Raw genomic sequence first — 24,638 nt, forward strand, 5'->3', positions numbered from 1 at the left:
TTTCAAGATTATTTTTTGTATTAAAAATTAAATTACTGCCATGATGATTGGAATCATTAGGATGAGTGACACGAACAAATTTAGAATTCTCTTATACTGAAAACTTGATTTATATATATTCATGCTCTTCTGTAATTTCATTTGTCTAAGGAATTTATCTTTGATCTTCTTCCAGAATGAGGACATAAATACTTCATTGCCAAATTTTATATTCAATTAATTTTTGCTTTGTGGATTTCATCAGGCTAAGAATAAAATGGTTGTATATTTTCTGCTTTAAAAATGCTTCTTGATCCATTTTGAAGACCTAAATGTGAGACCTGAAACAATAGGTTACATAGAAGAAAACAGGTGTCAAACTTATGGACCTTGGTCGTAGAGAACATTTTATGAAATTGACCTCAAAGACAAGGGAAGTAAAGGCAAAAATAAATGAATGGGACTGTATCAAACTAAAAAGCTTCTGCACAGCAAAAGAAACTAACAACAAAACAAAGAGGCAGCCAACCAGGTGGGAGATGATATTTGCAAACAGTAGCTCCAACAAAGGTTTAGTTTCCAAAATATATAAAGAGCTCATAAAACTCAACAGCAAACAACCCAATCAAAGAATGGGCAGAGGACCTGGACAGACACGTCTCCCAAGAAGACATACGAACAGCCAATAGGTATATGGAAAGATGTTCAACCTCACTAGCAGTTAGGGAAATGCAAATCAAAACTATAAAGAGATACCATCTCACACCTGTTAAGAGTGGCTGTTATCAATAAGACAAGCAATAACAAGTGTTGGAGAGGTTGTGGAGAAAAGGGAACCCTCATTCACTGCTGTTGGGAATGTAGACTGGTTCAACCACTATGGAAAGCAGTCTGGCGATTCCTCAAAAAATTAAGAATAGAGTCACCATACGACCTAGTAATTCCTCTCCTCGGTATATACCTGAAAAACTCCAAAACGTGTATTCACAAAGATATATGCCCCTTTATGTTCAATGCAGTGTTATTCACGGTGCCAAGACATGGAAGCAACCAAAGTGTATTTCGATAGAGGACTGGATAAAGAAGATGTACATGTACACAATGGAATACTACTCAGCGATAAGGATGAAACACTGCCATTATTAACAACATGGATGGACCTTGAGAATATTATGCTAAGTGAAATAAGTCAGTCAGAAAAAGCTAAGAACCATATGATTTCACTCATATGTGGGATATAAAACTGAAACTCATAGACACAAATAGCAGTGTGGTGGTTGCCAGAGGGAAGGGGGTGTAGGGGTGGGGAGTGAAGGGGGTCTTAATATATGGTGACCAGGAAGATATCACGTTGGGTGGTGGGCATACAGAGCAATATACAGATCTTGTGACATAGAAACCCACACCTGAAACCTATATGTTCATAGTAACCATTGTCACCCCAGTAACTTTTAATAAAGTGTTAAAAAATAAAAAATAAAAGTGCTTCTTGATATCTTTTCAGATCAGCCCCACATGTGACAAATATATTCAAACAATTTAAGCTGCCCCAATGTACTTGTTTCTTTCTTGGAAATCTAACCATTCATATATGTCTTTATGAGCTTTTTACCCCCACATTCCATGTGAAGTTTTAGATTATAAATTCTTTGAGAAAGGAGTACTCAGGAAGGAGCTCTCTTAGTCTTTGAATAGTTTACAAATGTTATAGATATTGAGGATTTGGGATTCACATTATTTGATAGAATGGAATAAGCCTATTTCTAGGATATCAAACTGTGCAGTCAGTGTGATTAACTCAAAGACATAGCAGTTTTGTTAAGCTCTCCGCTTTGTTCTGAAGCCAGCCTCTCTTGATTTAACCATAAGTTGATTGTTTACCTTATATTCTTTCTCATATAATACTGTGGTATCAGGTTATTGATATGGGAAAGTTGGTCGGGTATAGAAGTGCATGTGGATAGAAGACCATGTGTATGGACATAAGTACTCCTGTGTATGTATGAAGAGAGAGCGGGCACACAGAATATATGAGAATTTTGGGTGCATGTTATGTTTAGTATTTTAATTTGAATGTTACATAACTGTGCACTGAATATTGGAGCTATTATAGTTGACATTAAGAAAGTTTTTAATCAGTGGTAAACATGATAGCTTAGGAAGATAAGGACATGTTTTCCGTTCCTTTCATGGTTTCATTTTAGCTTTACTTTGTTGTTTATTTGCCAAAGACTTAAATTGTCAAGGATACATAATTATTGAAATGGACTAACTTATAGCTGGGTAGAAATGATATTGAGGCTCTAAGGTATATCTTAACATTTGGGGAAAAATTTACTGTGCACAATATTTTAAAAGCATCAAAACAGTATTGTAAAAGTCAACTATCATATAAAGCCTAATGGCGAAAAGTCATATATAGTTGACAGATATTACAGAGATTAGCTATAAATAATAATTAAGAGAAAAAGACCCTAAATGGGTACAGAAAAGGAGCTGATCTGTTTTGTGTTATAATTAGAAGTCTCTAATCACAAAGTTTGCCTCAGTACAAAGAATGATCTTTGCAGGCAGGGCATGTCTCTTCAGTGTAACCTTGAACTCTGATGGTGTCTGTTACTATAAGTAGTTGGTGATATAATATTTTATGAATATAGATGATACTGTCAAAGTATATACAAGTATTGCTGTTAGTGTTGTCAGTATTTGACAGAATGTAAATCTGTGACTCTATAATTGATAGTAGATACGTCATTGTATAAATACCATCTTTATCATGTGTTAATTTTGGCTACAGAATAATAGAGTCAACTTTTTTTTGGAAGCTTCAATCAAAGTTTACTTAAAACTGTTCTCTGAAGATATTAGAATTTTAGACGGTTTTTGTTTTTGGTTTTATTTCATCCTAGCATTTCTTCTTAAACATAATATTATGACTGCTTGAAAAGCGGTAAATCAAAATCATTCACTTTGTTTTGAGTTTAGAGTCATTGCTCGTTATCAGTTGGTGGATGTGGAAACAACTTAATAAAGTTTGGGTAATTTAGTTTCAGTCTAAATTCTCAACTGGCAATTGGCCGAAAACTCCTATCTGAAGAAGTGAGCATCCAAATGTCATTTTGTGATTTGTCTACTGTCAGCTTGACATAGCAAGGCCCTATCAAGAAAAACTAATGGAGTGACTAACTATCAAAAGAAAACCAATGGTAAGAGTTTTCACTTAAATTATGTCTCTGTGTGTGTGTGTGTGTGTGTGTGTATAAAGCATACCAATTTATTATATTTGAATTAAGGTTTTAGAACTTTTAAAATTTAGGACATAATTAATGCCAAATGTTTGAATTTATGTCTGTTACTTACATTTGTAATAAAATGTATGCAAAGAATAGTTTTATAGACATATTTTATATGCTTAATGTTGATTAAAAATAGTAATAATGTGAAAAATCAGTTATACAGTTCATGTCTCATTTAAGAACTTCAGTTCTTTGTGGTTCTACTGTAGTTATTTATCTTTAAAAATAGCGTATTATAAATATTGCTTGAGTAAAGTGTAACTTTTAAAAAAAATTTATACCAATCCAAATTTATCTGTTAGTTGCATAGATGCTTCTTACTTAAAGTAAATGTCATAAATTTTGCAGTAGTCTGTTGATTTCTGTTTTGTTTTTACTTCAATTCTAACATGATAGAGGGGAGGAAAAAAGTATATCACATAATAATACCACTTAGTTTAATATTAGCTTTTAAAAAATGTATTATTGCTACTATAACCCTTAGAAAATATTAAATTCTTAAGATTAAATGTTTATACATCCAAAATAAAATGGAATTAGGTATTCATAATATAGCCCAGTATCAAATTTTGGCGGTAAATCAGACAGCTCTCCCCTGCCTTGTACATGTTTGCACTAAAAAGATAATTCAAATTCGGCTACATTTTTATATGCTTCAAGTGACCTTAAACTTAATGTTTTTGTTGTCATTGTATCTGGTTCCTACTTATCCCTTTATGTAGACTATCAGGTCCATTATTAGTTAACTTTGGACAGGAGTGGAAATAGTAGCTTCTAAAGACTGAAATCTAAAATCACTGTTTTTCAGAGCTTTTCCTAGTGTCTCCAGGGACGTAGTAGCTTTGTGAACATGGGTGATGAAAGTCAAATATAAGTAATAGATTGTGATTCTGTTGTCATACTTATAATTTTTGAGAGTGACATAGTTTGAGTAATTTTTCTTGCTCAGTTATAGATGTCTAAATGATGTTAATTGAATGTGACCATGTTCTTAATTGTTTTCTAGAACTAAATAAAAAACACATCAGGAATAGCACATGTGACAGATACCTAACATAGCATCTGTTACCCTGTTAGCATCCAGATGTTGACAGAGAACACAGTATTCTAGATGACAACATCTGTCCTTTAATCCATCTATCTAGTAATTCAAATTTTTATAGATTGTACCATTCATTCAGTTAGGTGCTGAGGATAAAATGGTGCAATTAAAAACAGGTATTTCCTAATTGCTCTTGAACTTACAGTGTAGATGTTAATTATAGTGTAGATAAAATTACACAGACAAATGTAAAATTGTAACTAGGACCAGTACTATGGAAAGGTGTAAATTACTGAGTGTAGAAGTAATATGGTTGATGTGTAAATAAAGCATACAGCCCACACATTTATTTCTTAAAGTGAATTTATAAGTTATTTTTTTGGACTTTTTAAGTTTATACTTCTATTAAATGAATATTTCCTAAGCAAGGCATGCTTAGAAAATAGCATAAAGATATGCTGAAAGACTAAATTCTAACCATGGAGAAATAAAAATTTTTATGCTACTATTCTATTTTCTTAGATTTCTTACAACAAAGCCTTGTCAAAATAACATTCTTATGTGAGAATTTCACTTACAGGAGAGAATTTTTATAGGATACTTTTTAACATTTCAGGACTAAAGGCAATGAATGATAACCTTAATTTTTAAAACTGAATTTAAGTTAATTATAGGATGTTAACCATAAAATAACTGCTATCCTCTCCTTAGCAACTATGTTCCATTCTAGTATCAAGCCATTACAGGAATTTATCACTCATTTTATATTGTTGAGTTGTTACATGCGGACATTTAAAAATTTTTTTAATTGATTTTTTTTTTAGAGAGAGGAAGGGAGGAGAGAGAGAAACATCGATGTGAGAAAGACACATCAATTGGTTGCCTCCCCCACATGCCCCAACTGGGGTTGGAGATTGAACCTGCAGCCCAGGTACATGCCCTTTACCAGGAATCGAACCTGAGACCCTTCGGTTCACAGGTTGATGCTCTAACCATGGAGCACACCAGCCAGGGAGAGAAAGGAAAATTTTAATGAAAGTTATTGTGGATAATTGTGGGAAGTAAAAGAATGTTTTAAGTTTAGTATAACAAAGAAGCTTATAAATATGGAAAATAAAATGGGTTGCCTTCCAAGGTTCATTTTTTTAAGAATCTGTGACAGAAGTTTATCAGGAAGGAATTATTGCTGATAAAAGTCACAGCATTATTTGAAGGAAACTTGTAGCACATCTTAAAAATTAATATATTCATAATAATAATATAAATATATAAAATGTTTTACTATTATGTGAAATAGATATTACTAGAGATATTAAACTACTGCTTATAGTGGAATCTTTACTAGATAAATTTAAGAGATAAAAGAGCAAATCCCATTTAATTCTGTAAATTCTTATTGACAATCTGTTGTATGTTAGGCATTGCACATATTGGGAGCATAGTCACAAATAAGACTGATGTGATAATTATAGTCTGTCAAGGAAGATAGATACTAAATAAGTAACTATAATAAAGTATAGTGGCTTGTGACGTTATAATAACAAAGAAGTCCTTTCTTAAGGATACTTTGAGAATTGCTAATTATTTAATCAGTTTACTTTCCTTGTGAAATGAAGTTATTTTGACATAAAAATTGGACAAAATTCTTTGAGAATGGATCTTAGAAACTAGTAGAGACTGAAATAGTCTTTTTTTTTTTAATAGCTTATTTAAAACAAGAAACTTCTATAGAAAGGTCTTCAAGTTCTGAAGTACCAAGGAATGTGAATATAAGCAGAACAAATTCAAAATGCCTATCATGTATATTATGCATTGTATAGGTCATTTAATAAAATTATATGTAGCAATGTTACATTAATAATTTCTGAGTTGTGGTTAAGAAGTTGGGCTCTAGAGTCAAGCTGGTTGGGTTTGAGTGTTAGCTCTGACACAAGCTTTGCAATCTTAGGAAAGTTATGTAACTCCTCTGTGCTTCAGTTTTCTCATCCTTAAAATTGGGATCATAAGACTACATAACTTATAGAAAAATAAATTATTTGATGCATATAAAATACTTAGACAAGTATCTAGCACACCAAAAGTGCTTATAGAAAGGGCTCTATATATTGTGCGGTTAACAATAACAATCATGATAGTAATTTACTCGTGTCAGAAATGTTCCATCTAATTCACAAAGTTGGACTGACTGAAATATAATTTATATAGGTGTACATATATAAAATACAACAAAGAGCTGTTATCTTTATTACTGCTAAACAACACATCACCAAAATTCTCACTCAAGCTTTGGGACCTTTTTAAGAAGCAATATAGCAGTTACTCAAAGGCCTCCATAGATTGCGTATCTAGGACCAAGGTTATCTCAGCATTTAACCCAAGATTTAGTTTGTCCCAGTCATCATGGAACTGATCCTTCTTGTTTAAGAAAGGAAAGAGCAAAGATCTTCTCTTAGGTACTCCGTGGAAGGTAAGCCCAAACCAGTTTAGAGTAAGTTTGAAAAGGAAATGACTATATCAGTATTAAATACTCTTTTTCATGCATGACACCTCAACAAAGGATTCCTTTCTATTATAGGTCTATTTTATATTTGTAAACTTAACCATAGATAACACTACTTGTTATTTTACTTACCTTATTAGGAAACAACTGTCTCAAGATAGTCATATATTACATTATCTACTTCTATATATAGTTTGTATAAATATTTTTAAATCTGTAAAAAATATTTTTATCTATACTTTTACTATATCCTTTAGTGTGATATCCTAGTAAAATTTTTAAGAATTAAATAATTTTTGCTAAGTAATTCTTGTTGGAAAGCAACTTCAGGATGAAATTATATTTGACTTTTTCTTTGGCCTATAATTCCATGGCATGCATATATATACACACACACACACACACACACACACACGTATATCTATATCTATATATCTATATATATATATGAGAATTTATATATTTGTAGATTAATTTAATTATCACAAGTACAACTTTAATAAATTGTTTTCAGGTGAAATATTTGAATTAAATCTAGAATTAGGTATTTTATAACCTAGTGTGTTTATTTTTGTTTGCAACACAACACTATTTATTTCATTGTAACTTATTAATAATAGTGCCTAAAAGAATTATGCTGTTACTCTACTTAGGCCTTACAAAAACTAGAACCATGGAAATAACACTTAGACCTGAAGCAGAAAATCTGAAATCTAGTTTTTATCCTGTCACTAATAAATGCAGGGATTATGGATACATGAACTTACTAAAATGATGAGGTCATCTTAGCATCTCAGTCTCCTCATTATATATGTGTGTGTGCATTCATGCATATGTGTGTACATATGTATGCACACATATATGTATATATCCCAAATTACTGTTCCAAATTGTAACAAAAAGCTAAAACTTTATTGTTTTTTAATGTCAAAATATAGTAAGTAAAGAATTCTATTCTAAAAAGTATTTTATAGGACGTTTTCAAGTGAAAATACATTATTGATTTTTATATATACTATTTCCAGACTTCTCAAATATTTTTATATAAATTATGTACCATACTTAAACTTCCAAGAGAAATAAAAATTCCTTTAGTCTGTCTAATTTCAAACTGATTTCCTTGTTATAAGATTAACATTTTTAATAAACATTTTCAACAGGTACCAAGTTATATTTTTATATCTTTGGACTAATTTTTTATAAACCAGCTTTAAATAGCTACAGAAGTCTTAGCAACTCTTGTTTGCAACACTATAGAGCATTTCTAGTTTTGCAAATAGTGTCATGAGTTCTCAGATTAATTTACTAATTCATTAAAGAGTGGACTATAGCTTTTTAAGGGAAAAAAACAAAAACAAACATAATTTATGTTTTCTCCTCCACCCTCATTTGCTATAACAAATGATCTTCCTAAATTACTTAAACACCATTTACTCCTACTAAAGAGGAGAGGCATAGTTGGGAGCCACTAGTTGAAGCACCACTATTTTATCCAATTCTGCATTCATGTTGTAGAGGTCTGTGCCCTGATAGGTTTCAAGTCAAGTGAACATTGGGTGGAAAATGCTATATATATCTAACCACAAGAAGTTGGTTGTCTGCCTGTTGAACTATTAGATGCTATTATAGTCTTAACTAGAATAATTTTTCATATAAAAATTAAAGAGTTAAAATAGAAGCCTTTTATAGGCTTAATGGAAGATTTAAGAACACCTGTATTGCGAACTACATTTTAAATGGTAAAGTGTTACAAAGGTATTGAATGCAAACATTTTTTTTGGACATAGATAATAACATTTAAATTTGTGAATTTTTTGGAGGAAATATTAACATGCAACCACATAAAAAAAAGACTGAAATTTATAAGAAATAAAATTAACATAAAGAAAATATTTTTCAGAATTTATGCTGTAAAGTAATTTTTTACAAGGGGGGAATAAGTGATGACTGCTCGTTGGTGGAGGTAGGGGGCATAGGGAAGTGTTCTGGGTTTAAATTTATTTCTGCCATGTACTTATTAGAAATTCATTAAAAATATTAAGAGGAGTATATAAATACAAATTTATCTGTTGATAAACTTTTATCTGTCACTCATTTGAATACCTGAGTACCTACTAAGTATAAAATATTGTACTGTTTTATACTTAGCACAGTAAGGCTGTAGCACACTCTACCTCCTATTAACTTAGCTGAAACCCATCAGTCTTATTCAGAGAAGGGATTATCATTTGGTTAAAGAGGAGTCATTTGAAACATGAGACAATCTTTGAAAATGCAGGCTCAAGTAATATGTACCATTAAAATCAGAAGGCAGCATGAGTTTATTGCGATATGAAGGAGATAAGAAAATATCAAAATAAAATATTTACTTTACATTAGTTCATCCTGATCTACAAACTGTCCTGTCTTTTATTTTCTAGTTTATTTTGGGGGACAGATTATTTTATTTTTATGAAGTTTTGTTTCCTAAAGTACTGTTGGATTAAAATTTTTCTTTACAAATATACATATACACAGTAACAATATGTGCAAGTCAAATTTAATTTTCAAATTAATCATATAGAATGTGGTCACGTATGTGCCAGTCACAGGGCAATCTGTCGTATCTTTTACATCCTTTGTCTAGGTCGTCAGTGTTTGGTATATAAGAGGGTGGTAGGTAACAGCTCTAGTTTTACTTATACTAGTTTATATTTGGATTAATGGATTATGTTCTAGGAGCCTGATTTTTAAAAAATTATATGAAAAATTCAAACATATACAAAAGAAGGGAGACTTGCAGTAAACTCCTTATATCTATGGCCTAAATTTAGCAATTGCCAAAAATTTGCCATATTTGCCTCATCTACTTCCTCCGTTTTTCTCAAGTATTTTAAAACAGATCCCAGACTTCATCTTTTAACACCTACATTCTTCAGTATGCATCTCTTTAAAAAAGACATTTTCTTATATACCCTTACCTTGTCATATCAAACAAAATAAAGAATAATTCTTTATCATCTGATATTGTTTTCTCTATTCTGCTTCCCCTGTTGGATTAAAAATCTTATTGTACATTTGTTCATTCAGAATCCAAACAAGATTCACACAGCATTTGATTGTTAGGACTGTTCTCTAATTAAAATGTCTTTTCTTTCACTTCACCATTCTGCTTTCTTCTCCCTCTCCCACCCCTGCCCTCCTTCCCTTCTCTTCCTTTCTTATACTTCCTGCACATGACTTATTAAGAGAAACTGGGTAAGCTGTCCCATAGAATTTCCCATTCTAGGTTTTTCTGTTGGCTTGCCTCATTAACTTATCTAACCTCTAAATTTCCTGTAAATTAGAAGTTATTAGACTCAAGTTAAGCATTGATTTTGGTGGTGGGGGAGGGTTGACAGGAATAATTCATACATGGGACTATTCTTTTATACTGCATCACATCAGGGAGCATGTAACGTTTACTGTTTCACTCATAGCAGTGCCAAAATTGATCAGTGGTGACAGTGCAGTCTCTCCACTAAGAGTTTTCCATCAACCTTTCCTTCCATAGTTTCATTCATTGCTAATTGTCTCTGAATCAGTTCTGTCATTAGGGTTTGAAAGATAATGAATCAGCCACCCTTTCCACATTTACTAGTGGGAATTCTTCTATAAAGAAGAAGCTTTTCTCATAAACTATGGCCATTTGGTTTCCCTGAAATAGTTCAGTCTAGAAAGAAACCTGGTACTTTTAATATCTCTTAAACACCTAGGTTAATATCCAAGAGTAACTTTGCATACAAGGAGCACATAGCATTGCCCATGTAATTGTAGGATTTTTATAAAATATATTTTTTATTTGATTTTTTAGGATAGCTATATATAGTCAGCATGTACAGGGTTGATCATATAGGAGGTGAACACCTTTTCCTGGTCCTACTTGGTCAAGTATTCTGCTTTGTGATGAGTCATTGATAATGAGTTGAGCTTCAAGGAATAGAATTCTTAGGTCAGCAACTGAACATCACCTAGCAGAGTAAAAGCATTTAGGTGGGGATTATTTTATATTGCTAGAATCATAAACTTAAATTCAGTGATGAACAGTCAACATTTTTATTAGATTTATTAGGATAATTGGTTAATAACATATAAATTTCATGTGTACAACTTTATAACATGACATGTATACACTATTGTGTGCTCATCACCTGAAGTCTAGTCTCCTTCAGATGTCATATATTTGACCACCTTTACCTTCTTTGTCCTCTTCCCAACCCTCTTTCCCTCTGGTAACCACCATTTTGTTGTCTGTACGTAAGAGTTTTGGGTATTTTTTTTAATTCCCTTTTGTTTTATATCCCACGTATGAGTGAAATCATATGGTTCTTGTCTTTCTCTGACATTTCATTTAGCATAATACTCTCAATATCCATCCATGTTGTCACAAATGGTAATATTTCATCTTTTCTATGGCTGAGTAGTATTCCATTACATACTACATGTACCACATCGTTTTATTATTAGTTTATTCAGTAATCACTACTAACTTCGTTTTATTTAATACTGTTAATGAACAAAACCTGAAGAAGAAATAAAACCATAATACTTTTTTAAAATATGTTTTTATTGATTTTAGAGAAGGGAGAGGGAGAGAGAGATAGAAACATTGATGAGAAACATTGATTGGCTGCTTCCTATACACTGCTTACTGGAGAACGAGCCCACAACCTGGGTACATGCCCTGACCGGGAATCGAACCAGGGACCTCCTGGTGCTGGGGTCTATGCTCAACCACTGAGCCACACTGGCCGGGCAATATTTTATTTTTAGATGATATGATTAGTTAAGGAAATCTATGGCAGTCAACTTTAAAACCATTTATAAACAACAAAAATTTAATAACAAAGTGCTGTATATACCACATCTTTAGACAAGCTAAAAAGACATAATGGGAAAAGAACGCACTCAGAATTGTAACAAACAAAATAAGTGCTTAGCAGTGAATTGAGGAAGATGTTAGACCTTTGGGGAAAAACCATTAATATATTGGAAAACATTTTTTAAGATTCAAATAAATGGAGAGAAACTGTTTCTGAATCATGAGAGTATTGGCAAGTTATTTGAATATAAGTAATTTTATGGACATTTAGGTTTACTTCTAACTTTTAAAATTTCTAGTGATTTATTTTATAAGGATTCTATAATGAGGGGTAGTCTCTCCCTACTACATATCAGAAACATTTTTTTTTTAATCCTCACTTGAGGGTATGTGTTTATTGATTTTTAGAGAGAGAGGAAGGGGAAGAAAGAGAGAAAGAGAAACATCGATTGGTAGCTTGCCTTATGCTCCTTGACCAGGGATTGAACCCACAACCTGGGTATGTACCCTGACTAGGAATTGAACCCACAACCTTTTTGGTGCACAGGACAACATTCCAACCAGCTGAGCCACTCAGCCAGGGCACATAGCAGAAACATTTTAAAGCAATGGTGTCTAAACAGTGGTAATGATACAGAAATAGATGTGCAGCCAGGATACTAGAAGGGAACTCTCTACGTTTCAGAGGTTTAAATATAAATTTTCCTTGAAACACAGACTTTTTGGTCAGAGTCAAAAGAAAGGTCCTTCATCCTGTGACTTATGCAAACTCCTGTACCTGACTTAAGACCTTATGTTTTTTTGCCTCTGCTTGCATGCCACCCTGATTTCTGTCAATGTCAAATGCAGATGTGAAATCAGCTCCTTTACTTTTACTAATTTCAAAAATTAATTTAGCATTATATGAGTTTAAAGACTGAGTAGGTGATAAAACCAGCACATTTTTTTTCTTACTCTTTGAGTAAGACATCACTGTCCACATTCATGTTCTTCTTCTACTCACACACTTTCCTAAATTAATACAGTTGCCTTCTTAAGGGGAATTCTGAAAAGAAAACTTACTTTCCATCTTGTAAAAACATGGATTACTGGAGCATTATGAGGAATACAAAATTAATCCCATCTTTATATAAACACCTTAATATGTCATAGAATATTCTTTCCTAAAGGAGAGGCCACTTTCAGGATATTCATTCAGTAGTATTAGATAGTAGCATTCAGTGGTACGACTTCAATACTGATTAGATGAATAAATATTTTCATTCTTCTTTACACAGCTATAGGAATTTTTTTAAAAGTAGAATAGAAAATACTTTTGCATCTCATATTTGAAGCATTAGTAGAACTCACTAAAGTAAACATGTACTTGAATATTAAAAATTTTTGTTGGACCAAAATAGTATAATTAAAAGGATTACAGAAAGTTGTGGAAAATATCTACATCAAATGTTATAAAGAAAATAATACTAGCTATAACATTTTATAGTATTGCAGAATATGCAAATTTAGAATCAAGACCTAATATATAAATAAGAAAAATATAACAGTTAAGATTTGAAAATAAAGAAATATAAATAATAAAAAGTATGAGGGAAAACATTTACTCATGCACTTATTATAAGTTACAAAATAAAATGACTTTGAGAAACAGTTTTTTCATTCCTTTAAAGGAGCAAAATTTTTAGAAAGGAAATCTAACATTGTCAAGATAAGTAGTGATACCAAACTTTTGGAAAGAAATACAGGAATATATGATGAGAGAATAGTAATGTACAAATATTTCACTTGTAGGAGTTTAGGATATAAATATTTTGCTAATTATAAACCATATATGTAGAAAAATGCTCAATTTAGAGACTAATATAGAACATTAATGTAAAATATATTATCTTAAATGATTATTTTTGAAGACTCTAGAGCAATTGTCCAATAGAATTTTCTGTGTTAATGGAAGTATTTTGTAATTTACACTGTCCAATAATGGTAGCTATTAGTCACATGTGGCTACTGAGCACTTGAAATGTGGCTAAGGAAACTGAGGAACTGAATTTTAAATTTTATTTAACATTATTTAAATTTAAATACTCACATGGAGCTAGTGGCCACAGTATTGAACAGTGCAGTTCTTAAAATATGGAGAAATATAAAGTGTAAATGAAAATAAATTCATAAGTTTATGTGCCATGACTATAGTCATATAAATACCTGTATGTACATATAAATGATATAATTAAAATATATGTGTTAATATTGAAGGAAATAGGTGATTTAAAAAAAATACTATTTAAAAGATCAAATGAAAACATGGAACACACTGACAAATCTCAGAGGGAAGGGGGGTGGAGGATGGGAAGAGATTAATCAAAGAACTTATATGTATATACACATAGCCCATGAACACAGATAATAGGGTGGTAAAGGCCTGGGCAGGGCGGGAACCAGGTGGTGGGGGACAATGAGGAGAAAAAAAGGGGGACATCTATAATACTCTCAACAATAAAAATAATAAAATTAAAAAAAAAAAAAAAAAATGAAACAACAACAAAAGATCAAAGTGAAAATAATGCAGCACTCCAGCACTGCACTGTTCAATATGGTGGCCACTAGCTGGATGTGGCAATTTAAATTTAAATTAAGTAAAATTTAAAATCTAGTGCCTCAGAGGGCTAAGAGACAACCTTATCACAAGAGTTAAAGAAATCCAGAGTGGAAAGGTTGTGTAAACAAGCCTTATTAACGCCTTTATTAATTTACTACCCAAGCCCAAACTCTTTAGATTCCTCACTAATGGATACCCAAACCTTGCTTAGATTCCTTTCTAATGAGCATTAACTTTCTTTTGTCCTTTCAGTTTCTTACGTCTTTATTGTTTGTCTAAAAAGTATAAAAAGCTGCCCTGTTCAGTCATCTCTTTGAGCCTCATTTTATGATCCAAGCATCATGTTATGATTCTCCTGTACACACATATTAAATTGTTTTATCTCCTGTTAAAAAAATTTTTATCCAGTCACACTAGCCACATTTCAGGTGTTCAACAGTCACACATGGCTAATGTTCACTCTTTGGACAGTGTCTGCTCTGAACTTTTATACAATCATAAAAATTCTGTTGTACAGTGCTGCAAAAATAACTGATAAAAGGAATATACTGAAACAAATCATTGATAATTTTAGTCGATAATTTTTAAGGACACAAATGAATTAAAACTGGAAATTAGATTCATCAAAAAAGTGTACGGAACAGTACCATAAGACCTTGCACTTGTGACCTAGATTAGAACTTCATAAAGTATGGGCAACAGACTAGTACTGGTTATATCAGTCCATGAATAATGCTTACTCAGTTTCACCATTTGTTTACAAACTCTGTATTTTTATAACAAGGTGATATTTCTGTGTCATCCAAGCACATCACCTATCTTATCTCACTGAGGGATAGACTGGTCTGATTATTAAAAAACTGCTGAGAGAATTCTATGTACTATGAGCAGCAGTCCATGAGCATGGGTCCACAATGGAAATAAAAACAGACCTTCACTACACAGTATGAGAAACATTGGTCACGATGAAAAAGAGAAAATAGATTGCTCAGGACAGTTTTGTAAGGAACTTAAATTAGTTGTTAATATAGCTTAATAATCTGTACTTGCAAGTGAAGTTAAAAATTGAATACTAAATCTCTGAAAGTGGTAAACTTAGCCTTCATCCCTCCTGCTAGTGGAAATGAGGCAAAAGATTCATTATCTACCAATGTGAGTCAGAATTTTAAAGGAGTTCCAGTCAGTGCCTCTATCTGGGGAATTTGTTTCCTTTTTCACCCTCCTGGGCCTGGAAGATTCAACCATCTAGTGGAATCTTTTCCTTTTAGCAAAATTTCCAGTTTTGTGGCTTTCTTTACCCTTTTTAATCTCCTTTGGCATATTGTTGCACTTAGTTCTTTGGAACTGTTTTCATCCCTTACCCCCAAAGTTAGTTTCAGAGGCTTGCAAAATGTCCCAGATAGGAAAATTGTTTTAAATTAAGTGAGCTTCTGAAGTTTTGTCTTAAAATCTCTTCCTTTTTTCACATTTTAAGCCTGATTCCCTGATATAAGATATTAAATTGAATTATTTGTTCAAGTTTTTTACTACTATAATCAGGGCATGATTTATGAGCTAAAGCATTATTTTAATGATATGGGGTAAGCATACATTCTAAATTTACTACTTGTTTTCTTATTGTGATTTTGGCTCTATATTACATGGTTATCTATACTTTGAAATGAAATGCTCCATATACCCAGTGTTCAGGTTTTTTTGAGGACTGATTCTACTTTGTAGAATTTGAGGTCAAATGGAATCAAGTACTTTGTAACAGTTCTGATTTTAGTGGCCATACATTTTTATTAAAATATATTATACATACTCAGTCCTTTATCAATACTATTGATTTATCTGTTACTGATTTCAGCATTTCTTCTTTTTTTCCCTAATTTATCAAATTTGGAAAGAGTTGGAAAACAGTTGGAGGAAATCAATCTCTGTTTTTAGTAATAGTCTGTAAGTTACAGAAAAATAAATGAATAGTATTCAGCATTTCTTGTTAAATTTTGTGTTTTTTAAGATTGAAAAAATGTACATATTTATAAAAAAATAAATATGAAAACCATACTGATAGAATGTTATCTTCTGATTCCAGTTTACTATTATGGTAATGATTTACTTTACTTAGGCAGAATTATAGATATAGATAACCATATTATCACTTGGTTTATGTAGACCTACTTTTCAAAAGATGAGAAATAATTGATACTAAAATATTAAGAAGAAATGTTACATTTTATCTATCTTAAATTCTTATCCTTATATTTGATGTTTGATAATGCATTTGTGTGTGATTTCCTGAGATTAATGTATTTTATTTCTTTTCTGAAATTTGGGTTATAATATTTCTATAGCATTTTCTCATAAATATTTTATGATATAGCATTTTAAAAACATATTATTAAGTTTTTAAATATGTGATTAAAGGTTGATATTGTTAATACTATTTTTATATACTATTTTCAAATTTCTCAAAACATTTATAGGCCTCTAATTTTTTAATTTTTATTTATTGAGTTTTAAAAAGAGAGAGAAACATTGAATTGTTGTTCCACTTATTTATGCGTTCATTGGTTGATTCTTCTGTGTGCCCTGACCCGGGATCAAACCACAACTTTGGTGTATTGAGTTGATGCTCTAACCAACTGAGTTACCTGGCCCAGGGCTAATTGTTTTATTTTATGCAAGTTTTGACCTTGAGAATATTGACTAATTGGTTAATATTCTTTCTATCACTTTTTTTTTAGTGCTTACTATGAGCCAGGAACTAGTTGAGGCTCTGTAAATAAATATTTTTTTAATAAACAAAAATCCATTTCCTCTGGGAGCTTACATTATAGTAGGTTACTTCATATATGATTCTGTGACATTTAACACAACTCAAAGGGCTACTTTTCTTTTGTTAAGAAATGCATATGTCATTATAGTATTTGGAAATTTAGAGATACAGAGAGAGCTGGGATAAAATTTCTCTGAGCTCTGTTTAGCTCATTGCTTTTTAATGAGTTTAGCTTTACTAATTTTTAAATGGAATTTACAACTGTCACAATTTGGCCACCCAAAATTTGTCCATGTTTTTCTTAACTTCCCTGGGGTAGTTAATTCAGTGCTGGGGTAGCAGTTGAACCTAGTCAGTCATTTTAGATTTGGGGTTTAAAAAGTAATATTTGAAGCATACAGCGTTATTTAAGGAAGTTAACTTTTGTTTTGAAAGAAGAGAATGTGATTTTTTTGAATACTCATGATTTTATCTGATTTATTTTCTTCACAACCTACTTTCTGTAATATGGATAGATGAACTTGAACCAAATGGTATAATCTCAGTATAATCTTTTACTCTTCTTTCCTCCTTCAGGAAAATCTTAAACTTCCACCACAAGAGGATTAAAAAGAGGTTCCTCCTGCACCAAGAAAGATCTGCAGATCTTTTTCAGTGTTCTTGGAGGTGTGGGTGTGAGAACTTGATCAGTTTGTGTCAACCACCTTGTTCTCTAAAGGTAAGCACTATGTAGTGAGTGCACACTCATGGGCCCAAGCTCCTAATGCAGGACTGGTTTTGGAATGCTCCATGGAGGGTTTGAGACGATCAGACTTTCTCACAGAAGGGGGCCTAGGCAGCCACTTGTGGGCAGAACATCACATACATCTATCAAGAGATGGTTTTCATTGTTTAGAAGTGAAGCATGTCTTTGAGATGTATGGATGTTTTTGTTTTGTTTTTTTAAATCCCAGTTATAGCAAACCTTGTCTTTTAGTTCATTGTGCATCTTAAATAAGTTTAGTAAATGTTGTGGTTGATCTCTCATCAAGAACTCTCTTGGATATCTTGAAATTTGCATTTAAGAATTTTGAAATAGTGACAGCATTTAAGAAGTCTGGTGACTTACTAGCTTAAACTTATATAACTAGCTTTGAAGAATTGCTTTTCATTATCTTTCTGAAGCTATCAGTCCCCTAAACCATATTTAATCTGTATTAAGCTTCAGAAAGTATAGAAGCAAAGGCTTTTAAAATCTCTGTTAGGTATATTATCATAAAATTTCTTATGCCAGATCCTAATTGAAAAAAATATCACTTAGAATCAGCAGCTTTTTTCCTATCTTACAACTTTTTCATGTCTTCAGGAACTGAAGAATATGTACATTGATTTCACCAGGGAAACCTAATGAATAAATTAATGGCTTAGCTTTACTTTAATCTCTAACATCAGAAAACCTTATGTTCTTTTGTACAGTTTATTGACAGCTCTCAAAATGACCAATTCTAACTTAAATCGTTATTTGATTAGGAGCATGTTGATTTTGAAAATGTCATCAATATTAAAAGTAGGTTAGTATTAGCTAAGACTAACTTTGGCTGTCACCAGGAGACTAAATGTCTAACAAAATGTTTCAGGTTATAATCACCAGAATACTGTGGTATTGACGGAAGGACTTAAATTAAATCTTTCCAGGTGATCTTGGGAACTTTAGTGTTCTACAAGATGTGAAATTCTTATGAAAAATTAAATTTGGGAGAAATCTGCTGATTTTTGTCTGGCAGCCCTATCTTTGTTAATGATTAATTTTATTGTGTTTTCAAAACAATTGTTCTTCCAATATTTGTATAATAAAAGATATTAAGGAGGGAAAAACCCTTTGTGCTTGCATTAGAATGAGAAAAATTACAACCTTTTTTGAAAAAACCTTGAGAATCAGTTTACTTTTTTGTATATTAATAGTTGGGGAGTTAGAACTATTCTTGCTTACTGTAACTGCAGGCAGCGTTAAAATATTTAAATCTTCAAAGTAGAAATGATATAAGTTATATTAGTGAAGAAATAAAGATTACTGGATATTTATAATTTCTCTATGTAATTTTTGAATTATTTGTGAGAGCATGTTAAATATTTTTAATCTTTACAATAGCCTGAAACAGAATGGATGAATGCCTTCACTCTTTCAGCCATCTGAGAAAAAAAATTGAATCAAAAGCTAAACCTACTGAAAATGTAAGGGAGATATAAAAATAAACAGATTATTATTTCTTACCTAAACTAAAGCTTTATTATAACTGAATTTTTAAAATGTAAAAATACTGCCCCTTTTAAAAATGAGCTTTGTCTTAGCATAGTATTGGCAACATAGTTTGTAAAAAGAAAAATTTCACCATTCTAAAAGTAGTGCTGTAATTTAAATCTGTTAGTAGTATGGATATATAAAATGGGGACCACTGGGATCTAAAGTATCAAAAGTTAGATCTTTTCGCACCAATTCTTATTGATAACTTATATCACCTCAACTCATAGTAGTCAACAAAATAAAGTATTGTTCTATGATTTTGATGATATAGAAGAGTGAAAACCCAACACAATGGTACTGAAGGATTCTTCCACTGAAACTAGTATCTGAGAGATTTTTTTAATATATATACCTAGACATACTTAATTATGCACACATATACATACCAGTGCTTGTTTATTTTTAAAGGATCATAGCCAATCCATGGAAACAGTCACTACTTGGAATTTAGTTTCATTGGTATGCTCACGTCCCCTACCTACTCTTAATAGCTAGAGGGAGGTGAGAGAGGCAGCCCTGTTTGCCAATATTAATTTTTTAGGGAAGGAACAAGGAAATTCTAGCTCAACCCTCTCCTTGTAGTCACGTAGACCAGCACTGTCTGTAAAAATATAATGCAAGCTACACATACAAGCTACATATATAATTTTAATGTTATTTTGTAGCCACATTAAAAAAGTAAAAAGAAACAGGCAAAATTAATTTTAATTACATTTTATTTAACCTAGTGTATCTAAATATTATTTCAACATATAATCAGTATAAAAGTTTATGAAATGTGCTTTTTTAAATACTGGGCATTCAAAATCTAGTGTATATTTTAGACTTTGAAAGCATTTCATGTTGGACTAACTAGCCACATTTTAAGTGCTCATAGCCACATGTGACTAGTACCTGTCTTATTAAACAGTGCAAATATAGACCAAGAGTGGAGCTCCCATTTTAGCATCATCCATGCTAAAGTCCACTGGTATCCCTCTGAACCCCCTTGGTTTAGAGGGTCCAGATTTAGCAGAAGACAAACAACAACAACAACAAAAACCCCAGGACACCCAGTTTAATTTGAATTTCAGTGAAATAACAAATAATAGTGTAGTGTAATTATGTTTCATGCTATATTTGGAACATACTTATAAAAATGATTTATCTGAAATGCAAATTTAACTGATTGTCTAGTATTTTATCGGGCAATCCTACCCTGGAAACTTGTAGAACTAGGACATAAAGAATCTCTTCCTCTGTGAGGAGGATTTTGATAACCCTCTGAAAATCAGTATGCAAACCAGAAACTGTGGCCCATTTCTTCCTAAATCTCTAAGATGTTTAAGACAGAAGAAGAGGCTAACAAAACAGAGACTCAATTCTTACATATTTAAACATTTTAAATCTAAATTATTACATTAAGTTGTAAGGCTTATGAAATTTTATAAAATGAATGATTAGTTACTTGAGTTTATAAAAATATGCATTGTCTGGTAGCACAATGCTAGTATCACATCTTCTGAAAAACAATTCACCCTTGATGATAATTTCAGCAGTTTTCAGGATCCTGGCTATTTCAAGTTATTTTTCTACCATTGGTTACCACTGCCATTGTCACATAACTTTCAGGTTGGCAAGCATTACACAAAATATATTGCCGAGTGCCAGGATAAGGCTTACTTTGCAAGTATCTAAGTACTTATATTCTCTGCTCTGGTGTTGACCATGGGATCCTAACCCAGTCATCAACCAAGTCAGTTCTCATACCAGTATCTCTAATTCCTCTTAAGGGCTCTTTCACAGAGAAACAGCTTTCCATTCTTATTTTTTAATGTTCAAATTTTAGTACCATTTTTGAAGCATTTAACTACTTCTTTAGTAGTGGTTCTATCACCTTTAAGCTCTAGAGAAGACACCATTTATAATTCATGTTCTCTAAGGACAGTAATTACACCAGCTCCACACTCCCTCTCCGGGAAAACACTTGCCTTCACCAGGTGAATTACTATAAGTGACAGCTCTGCTTCATTACCACATAGGTAGGTAGATCCAGCTGCCAGTGTGGTTTGGCAGTTTAGCAGTTCAGTTTAAGCCATGGCGCATTCCAAATCCATTCACACTTAGGAGAATGTACCCAAGAGTGTGGATATGTTTATAATTACTGCATTTCCTTCAGAGAACAAGAATTACAGGTAAGTTTTTATTTTTTTGGCAGTGATCCAACAATTATTTTTAAATAAGGAATTTAAGGATCTGAAAGTATTTTGCTTTCCCCAAAACAGTCACCTAAAAGTTCTCAAATAAAGCCTACATTATATTTTTCTCCCTCACTCTCAGAAGGAATTGAACTTGGTGGGGGGCTGGTGGGGTTGGGAAGAGACAATTCACTGTCATTTGTAAGCTCTGAATATCACATACTTTATGTCTATAAGTATCTTAGGTTTATGTAAGAATCTTAATTGCCTAACTTCTAATGTCTACGATATGAATTACTTTGTCAAATTATCACCTATATCTATATATAGATAAGGTGTTCAGCCTTTCCAAGCTTATATCTTTAACTACAATGAGTAAATTAAGGGATTGCTTGGGTTTTCACTTTTATTCTCAAAACTGACTTCCTATTGTTTAAAGGTTTTAAACTTATTTATGAAACCAAAAGTTAAAGCTACAAAGTAGTTTAAATATCCTCTAGCTTATTCTTGTCCAGTGATACTTGGATGAGCTTCAGAGGGTCTGTGAATCCTCTGAAATTATAATCAAATTTTATATGTATGTATTTTTTGCGGCAAAGAGTGCCCGTAATTTTCATCGTATTCTAGAAGGGGTTTATAACAAAAGAGTTGGCAAACCACCACTGATCTAGTCTAATGTCATTATTTTTCTGACAAAGAATCTGAGTTTCAAAGAATATAAGTTACTTGCCTTCATTCATTTGAAATATAAAACTTGTAAACACTATAGTTTATTTCTAAAAAGCACTGTATGTACTCTTAGAAGGAATGGATTTTTAACTTGAATTAATTAAACTTGAAAATACCAGCCTAAGTGGAAGTAGTTAATTTGCTAATAGTTTCTTCTGTTCTACTCTTTGCCAGATGATATGTAAAATAATGGCCCCTCAATAAAGTATGAAACTGATAAATTCTTGTAGATGGATTTAAAAAAAGAATTGTCTATTATAATTTACACCCTATTTTTCTCTTTTTAAATCCCATCTCCAAAAAGAATAACTAAAATCCAAGAAAAAAGGTAAATAATGTTACTTTTGTTATTTTCAGGGTATTAGAAAAGCAGTTAATTGCCCGTTAATAAACATTACACTGAACATTGATGGGATGCCTTCTGGTTCTGAGCCTCTGTTAAAGAAATTCTGTAGTAGATTGTATATGTTTCAAGTTGTTTTTAACGGATAAGTATTTTAAGATCATTCTTTTTTATTATAAGATTCTTTTAATATAACAGTAGTACTTTAGAAATGGTAAGTAAGCAAATTCTATAATTAAGGAAACTAATAATTTCTTTCTCAAAATAAAAGAAATATTATTTCTTTCTTTTTCTTTTCTCTTCCCGGTACTAGCCAGTAAAGTCTGCCTAATTCAAGATTTAATGAATTTATATCATGAATGTTAGAATATAAATAATTTGGAGAATGATACACAAAAAGCAATTATTTCCAAAAAGGAATAGAAAAATGAGACACCTTAGGGCACTACCTATGTTTTTAATTTTAACTTAATTCTTAAAAATTGTAAAATGTGTAGTATAAAGCTCATTATAGAAAATGGCAGTGATTTCCAAAAGAGATTACAGTTTTGTTTCTTTTCTTTCCTTTGGGCATTATCACTCAAGGTGATTATCATTCATGCTCTTCTGCCTTTTAAATAAGCCAGATTTTGTTTTCTATCTATGAAGAACAGTTTGTGAATGCCACTCAGTAGGCCCCTGTATTACTTTCTGGTGGTAATTTTAACAAAAACTTATAATTTTACTATTCATCAAATTATTTTATTTTTTAAATAGAAAAGCTTAAATTCTCAGAAACATTTGCAAATATTTATAAATAGATCTTTTTAAGTTGAGTTAGGCAGATATTAAATGTTCTCTTTGCAAACTGTAACAGTTGACCTACTCATTCAATATACTAAATCAGTGGTAGAGACTTGATTTTCATGGCAGATTAAAAATAATCAAGCATCTTAATGTAGAGACATAGAAATTTATTTGTGATCAAGTTTATTTAAGAATTGTTTAAAATAGAACTTTTAAAATAAAGTTTCAAATAAGAACTATTAAAAAGTGACTTCTCGCTCGGCCAGGCGTGGCTCAGCGGTTGAGTGTCGACCTAGGATCATCCAGGCCATCGGGGTTCGATTCCCGGTCAGGGCACATGCCCGGGTTGTGGGCTCGATCAGTGACTCTCTCATCATTGATATTTCTGTCTCTCTCTCTCCTTCTCCTTTCCTCCCTCTAAAATCAATAAAGATATATTAAAAAAAAAAAAAAAAAAGTGACTTCTCACCCTAGCAGGTTTGGCTCAGTTTGGCCCACAGACTGAAGGGTCCCGGGTTTGATTTTGGCCAAGGGCACATATGTTGCAGGCTCAATCCCCAGCCCCAGTCGGGGCACATGCGAGAGGCACCCAATGAATGTGTCAATCTCACATCAGTGTCTTTCCCCCCACCCCGCCTTCCACTCTCTCTGAAAAGCAATGGAAAAAATATCCTTGGGTGAGGATTAAAAAAAAAAAAGTGACTTTCTGTGCCTGCATGGATGGATGGCTTCTATCTTTCTGGGTATAAACAATTCAGCATTTAACTCTTTATTTCATTTAAGTTCAATTAAGTTCATTTTTTTTAGCAATTTCACTGCTTATATTGCAGAATATAGACTTTGAAACTTTGCCACAGCTACCTTCCATGTTCTAGTATGGGAAATAAATTTATTCAATCAGTCATCAAATTTATAGAGAACTGTACAAATAGAGTGGTAAATAAAACACATTCCCTGACCTCCTAGAATTTGTAGTACATTAAAGATGTGTGATGGAGCAGTACAAAGGAAAGATAGAGGGCATTGCTAACCTAGTCTTGGGGTCAGAGCCAACTTCCCTGTAAAACTGAAAATTTACCTGAACCTGAAGCATTATTAGGAGTTAGTCAAACAAAATGGGAAGGCAGAATAAGCATATATGTAAAAGCTCTGAGGAAGAAAGGCATATTTAGGACAAAAGAGTACGGAGAGATGAAAAGATGAGACTGCATGGTAAAATATTTTTAAGTCATTATGAGATATTTGTCCTTTAGCTTAAGAGCAGTGGAAGACAATGAACATCATATTTGTATTTTTTCTTAAACT

General features: G+C 32.0%; 1 protein-coding gene across 4 annotated transcripts in view; it reads left to right on the forward strand.

Annotated features, from left to right (window-relative positions):
• The window catches only part of LOC148094254 (zinc finger E-box-binding homeobox 1-like), a 140,638-nt gene that overhangs the window by 42,878 nt on the left and 73,122 nt on the right, over positions 1-24,638 (forward strand). For 2 of the 4 annotated variants that reach the window (XR_015715546.1, XR_015715548.1), the window contains exon 2: positions 17,594-17,735. The exons of 1 other annotated variant lie outside the window; for it this stretch is intronic. The gene's annotated coding sequence lies outside the window, so the exon portion shown is untranslated. Of the gene's footprint in view, positions 1-1,326; positions 3,186-17,593; positions 17,736-24,638 lie in introns of those variants that run through there. One more of the 4 variants, XR_015715545.1, reaches the window with a different exon arrangement.

The sequence above is a fragment of the Miniopterus natalensis genome, chromosome 1 (assembly GCF_054644295.1).
Source record: "Miniopterus natalensis isolate mMinNat1 chromosome 1, mMinNat1.hap1, whole genome shotgun sequence".
NCBI lineage: Eukaryota > Metazoa > Chordata > Mammalia > Chiroptera > Miniopteridae > Miniopterus > Miniopterus natalensis.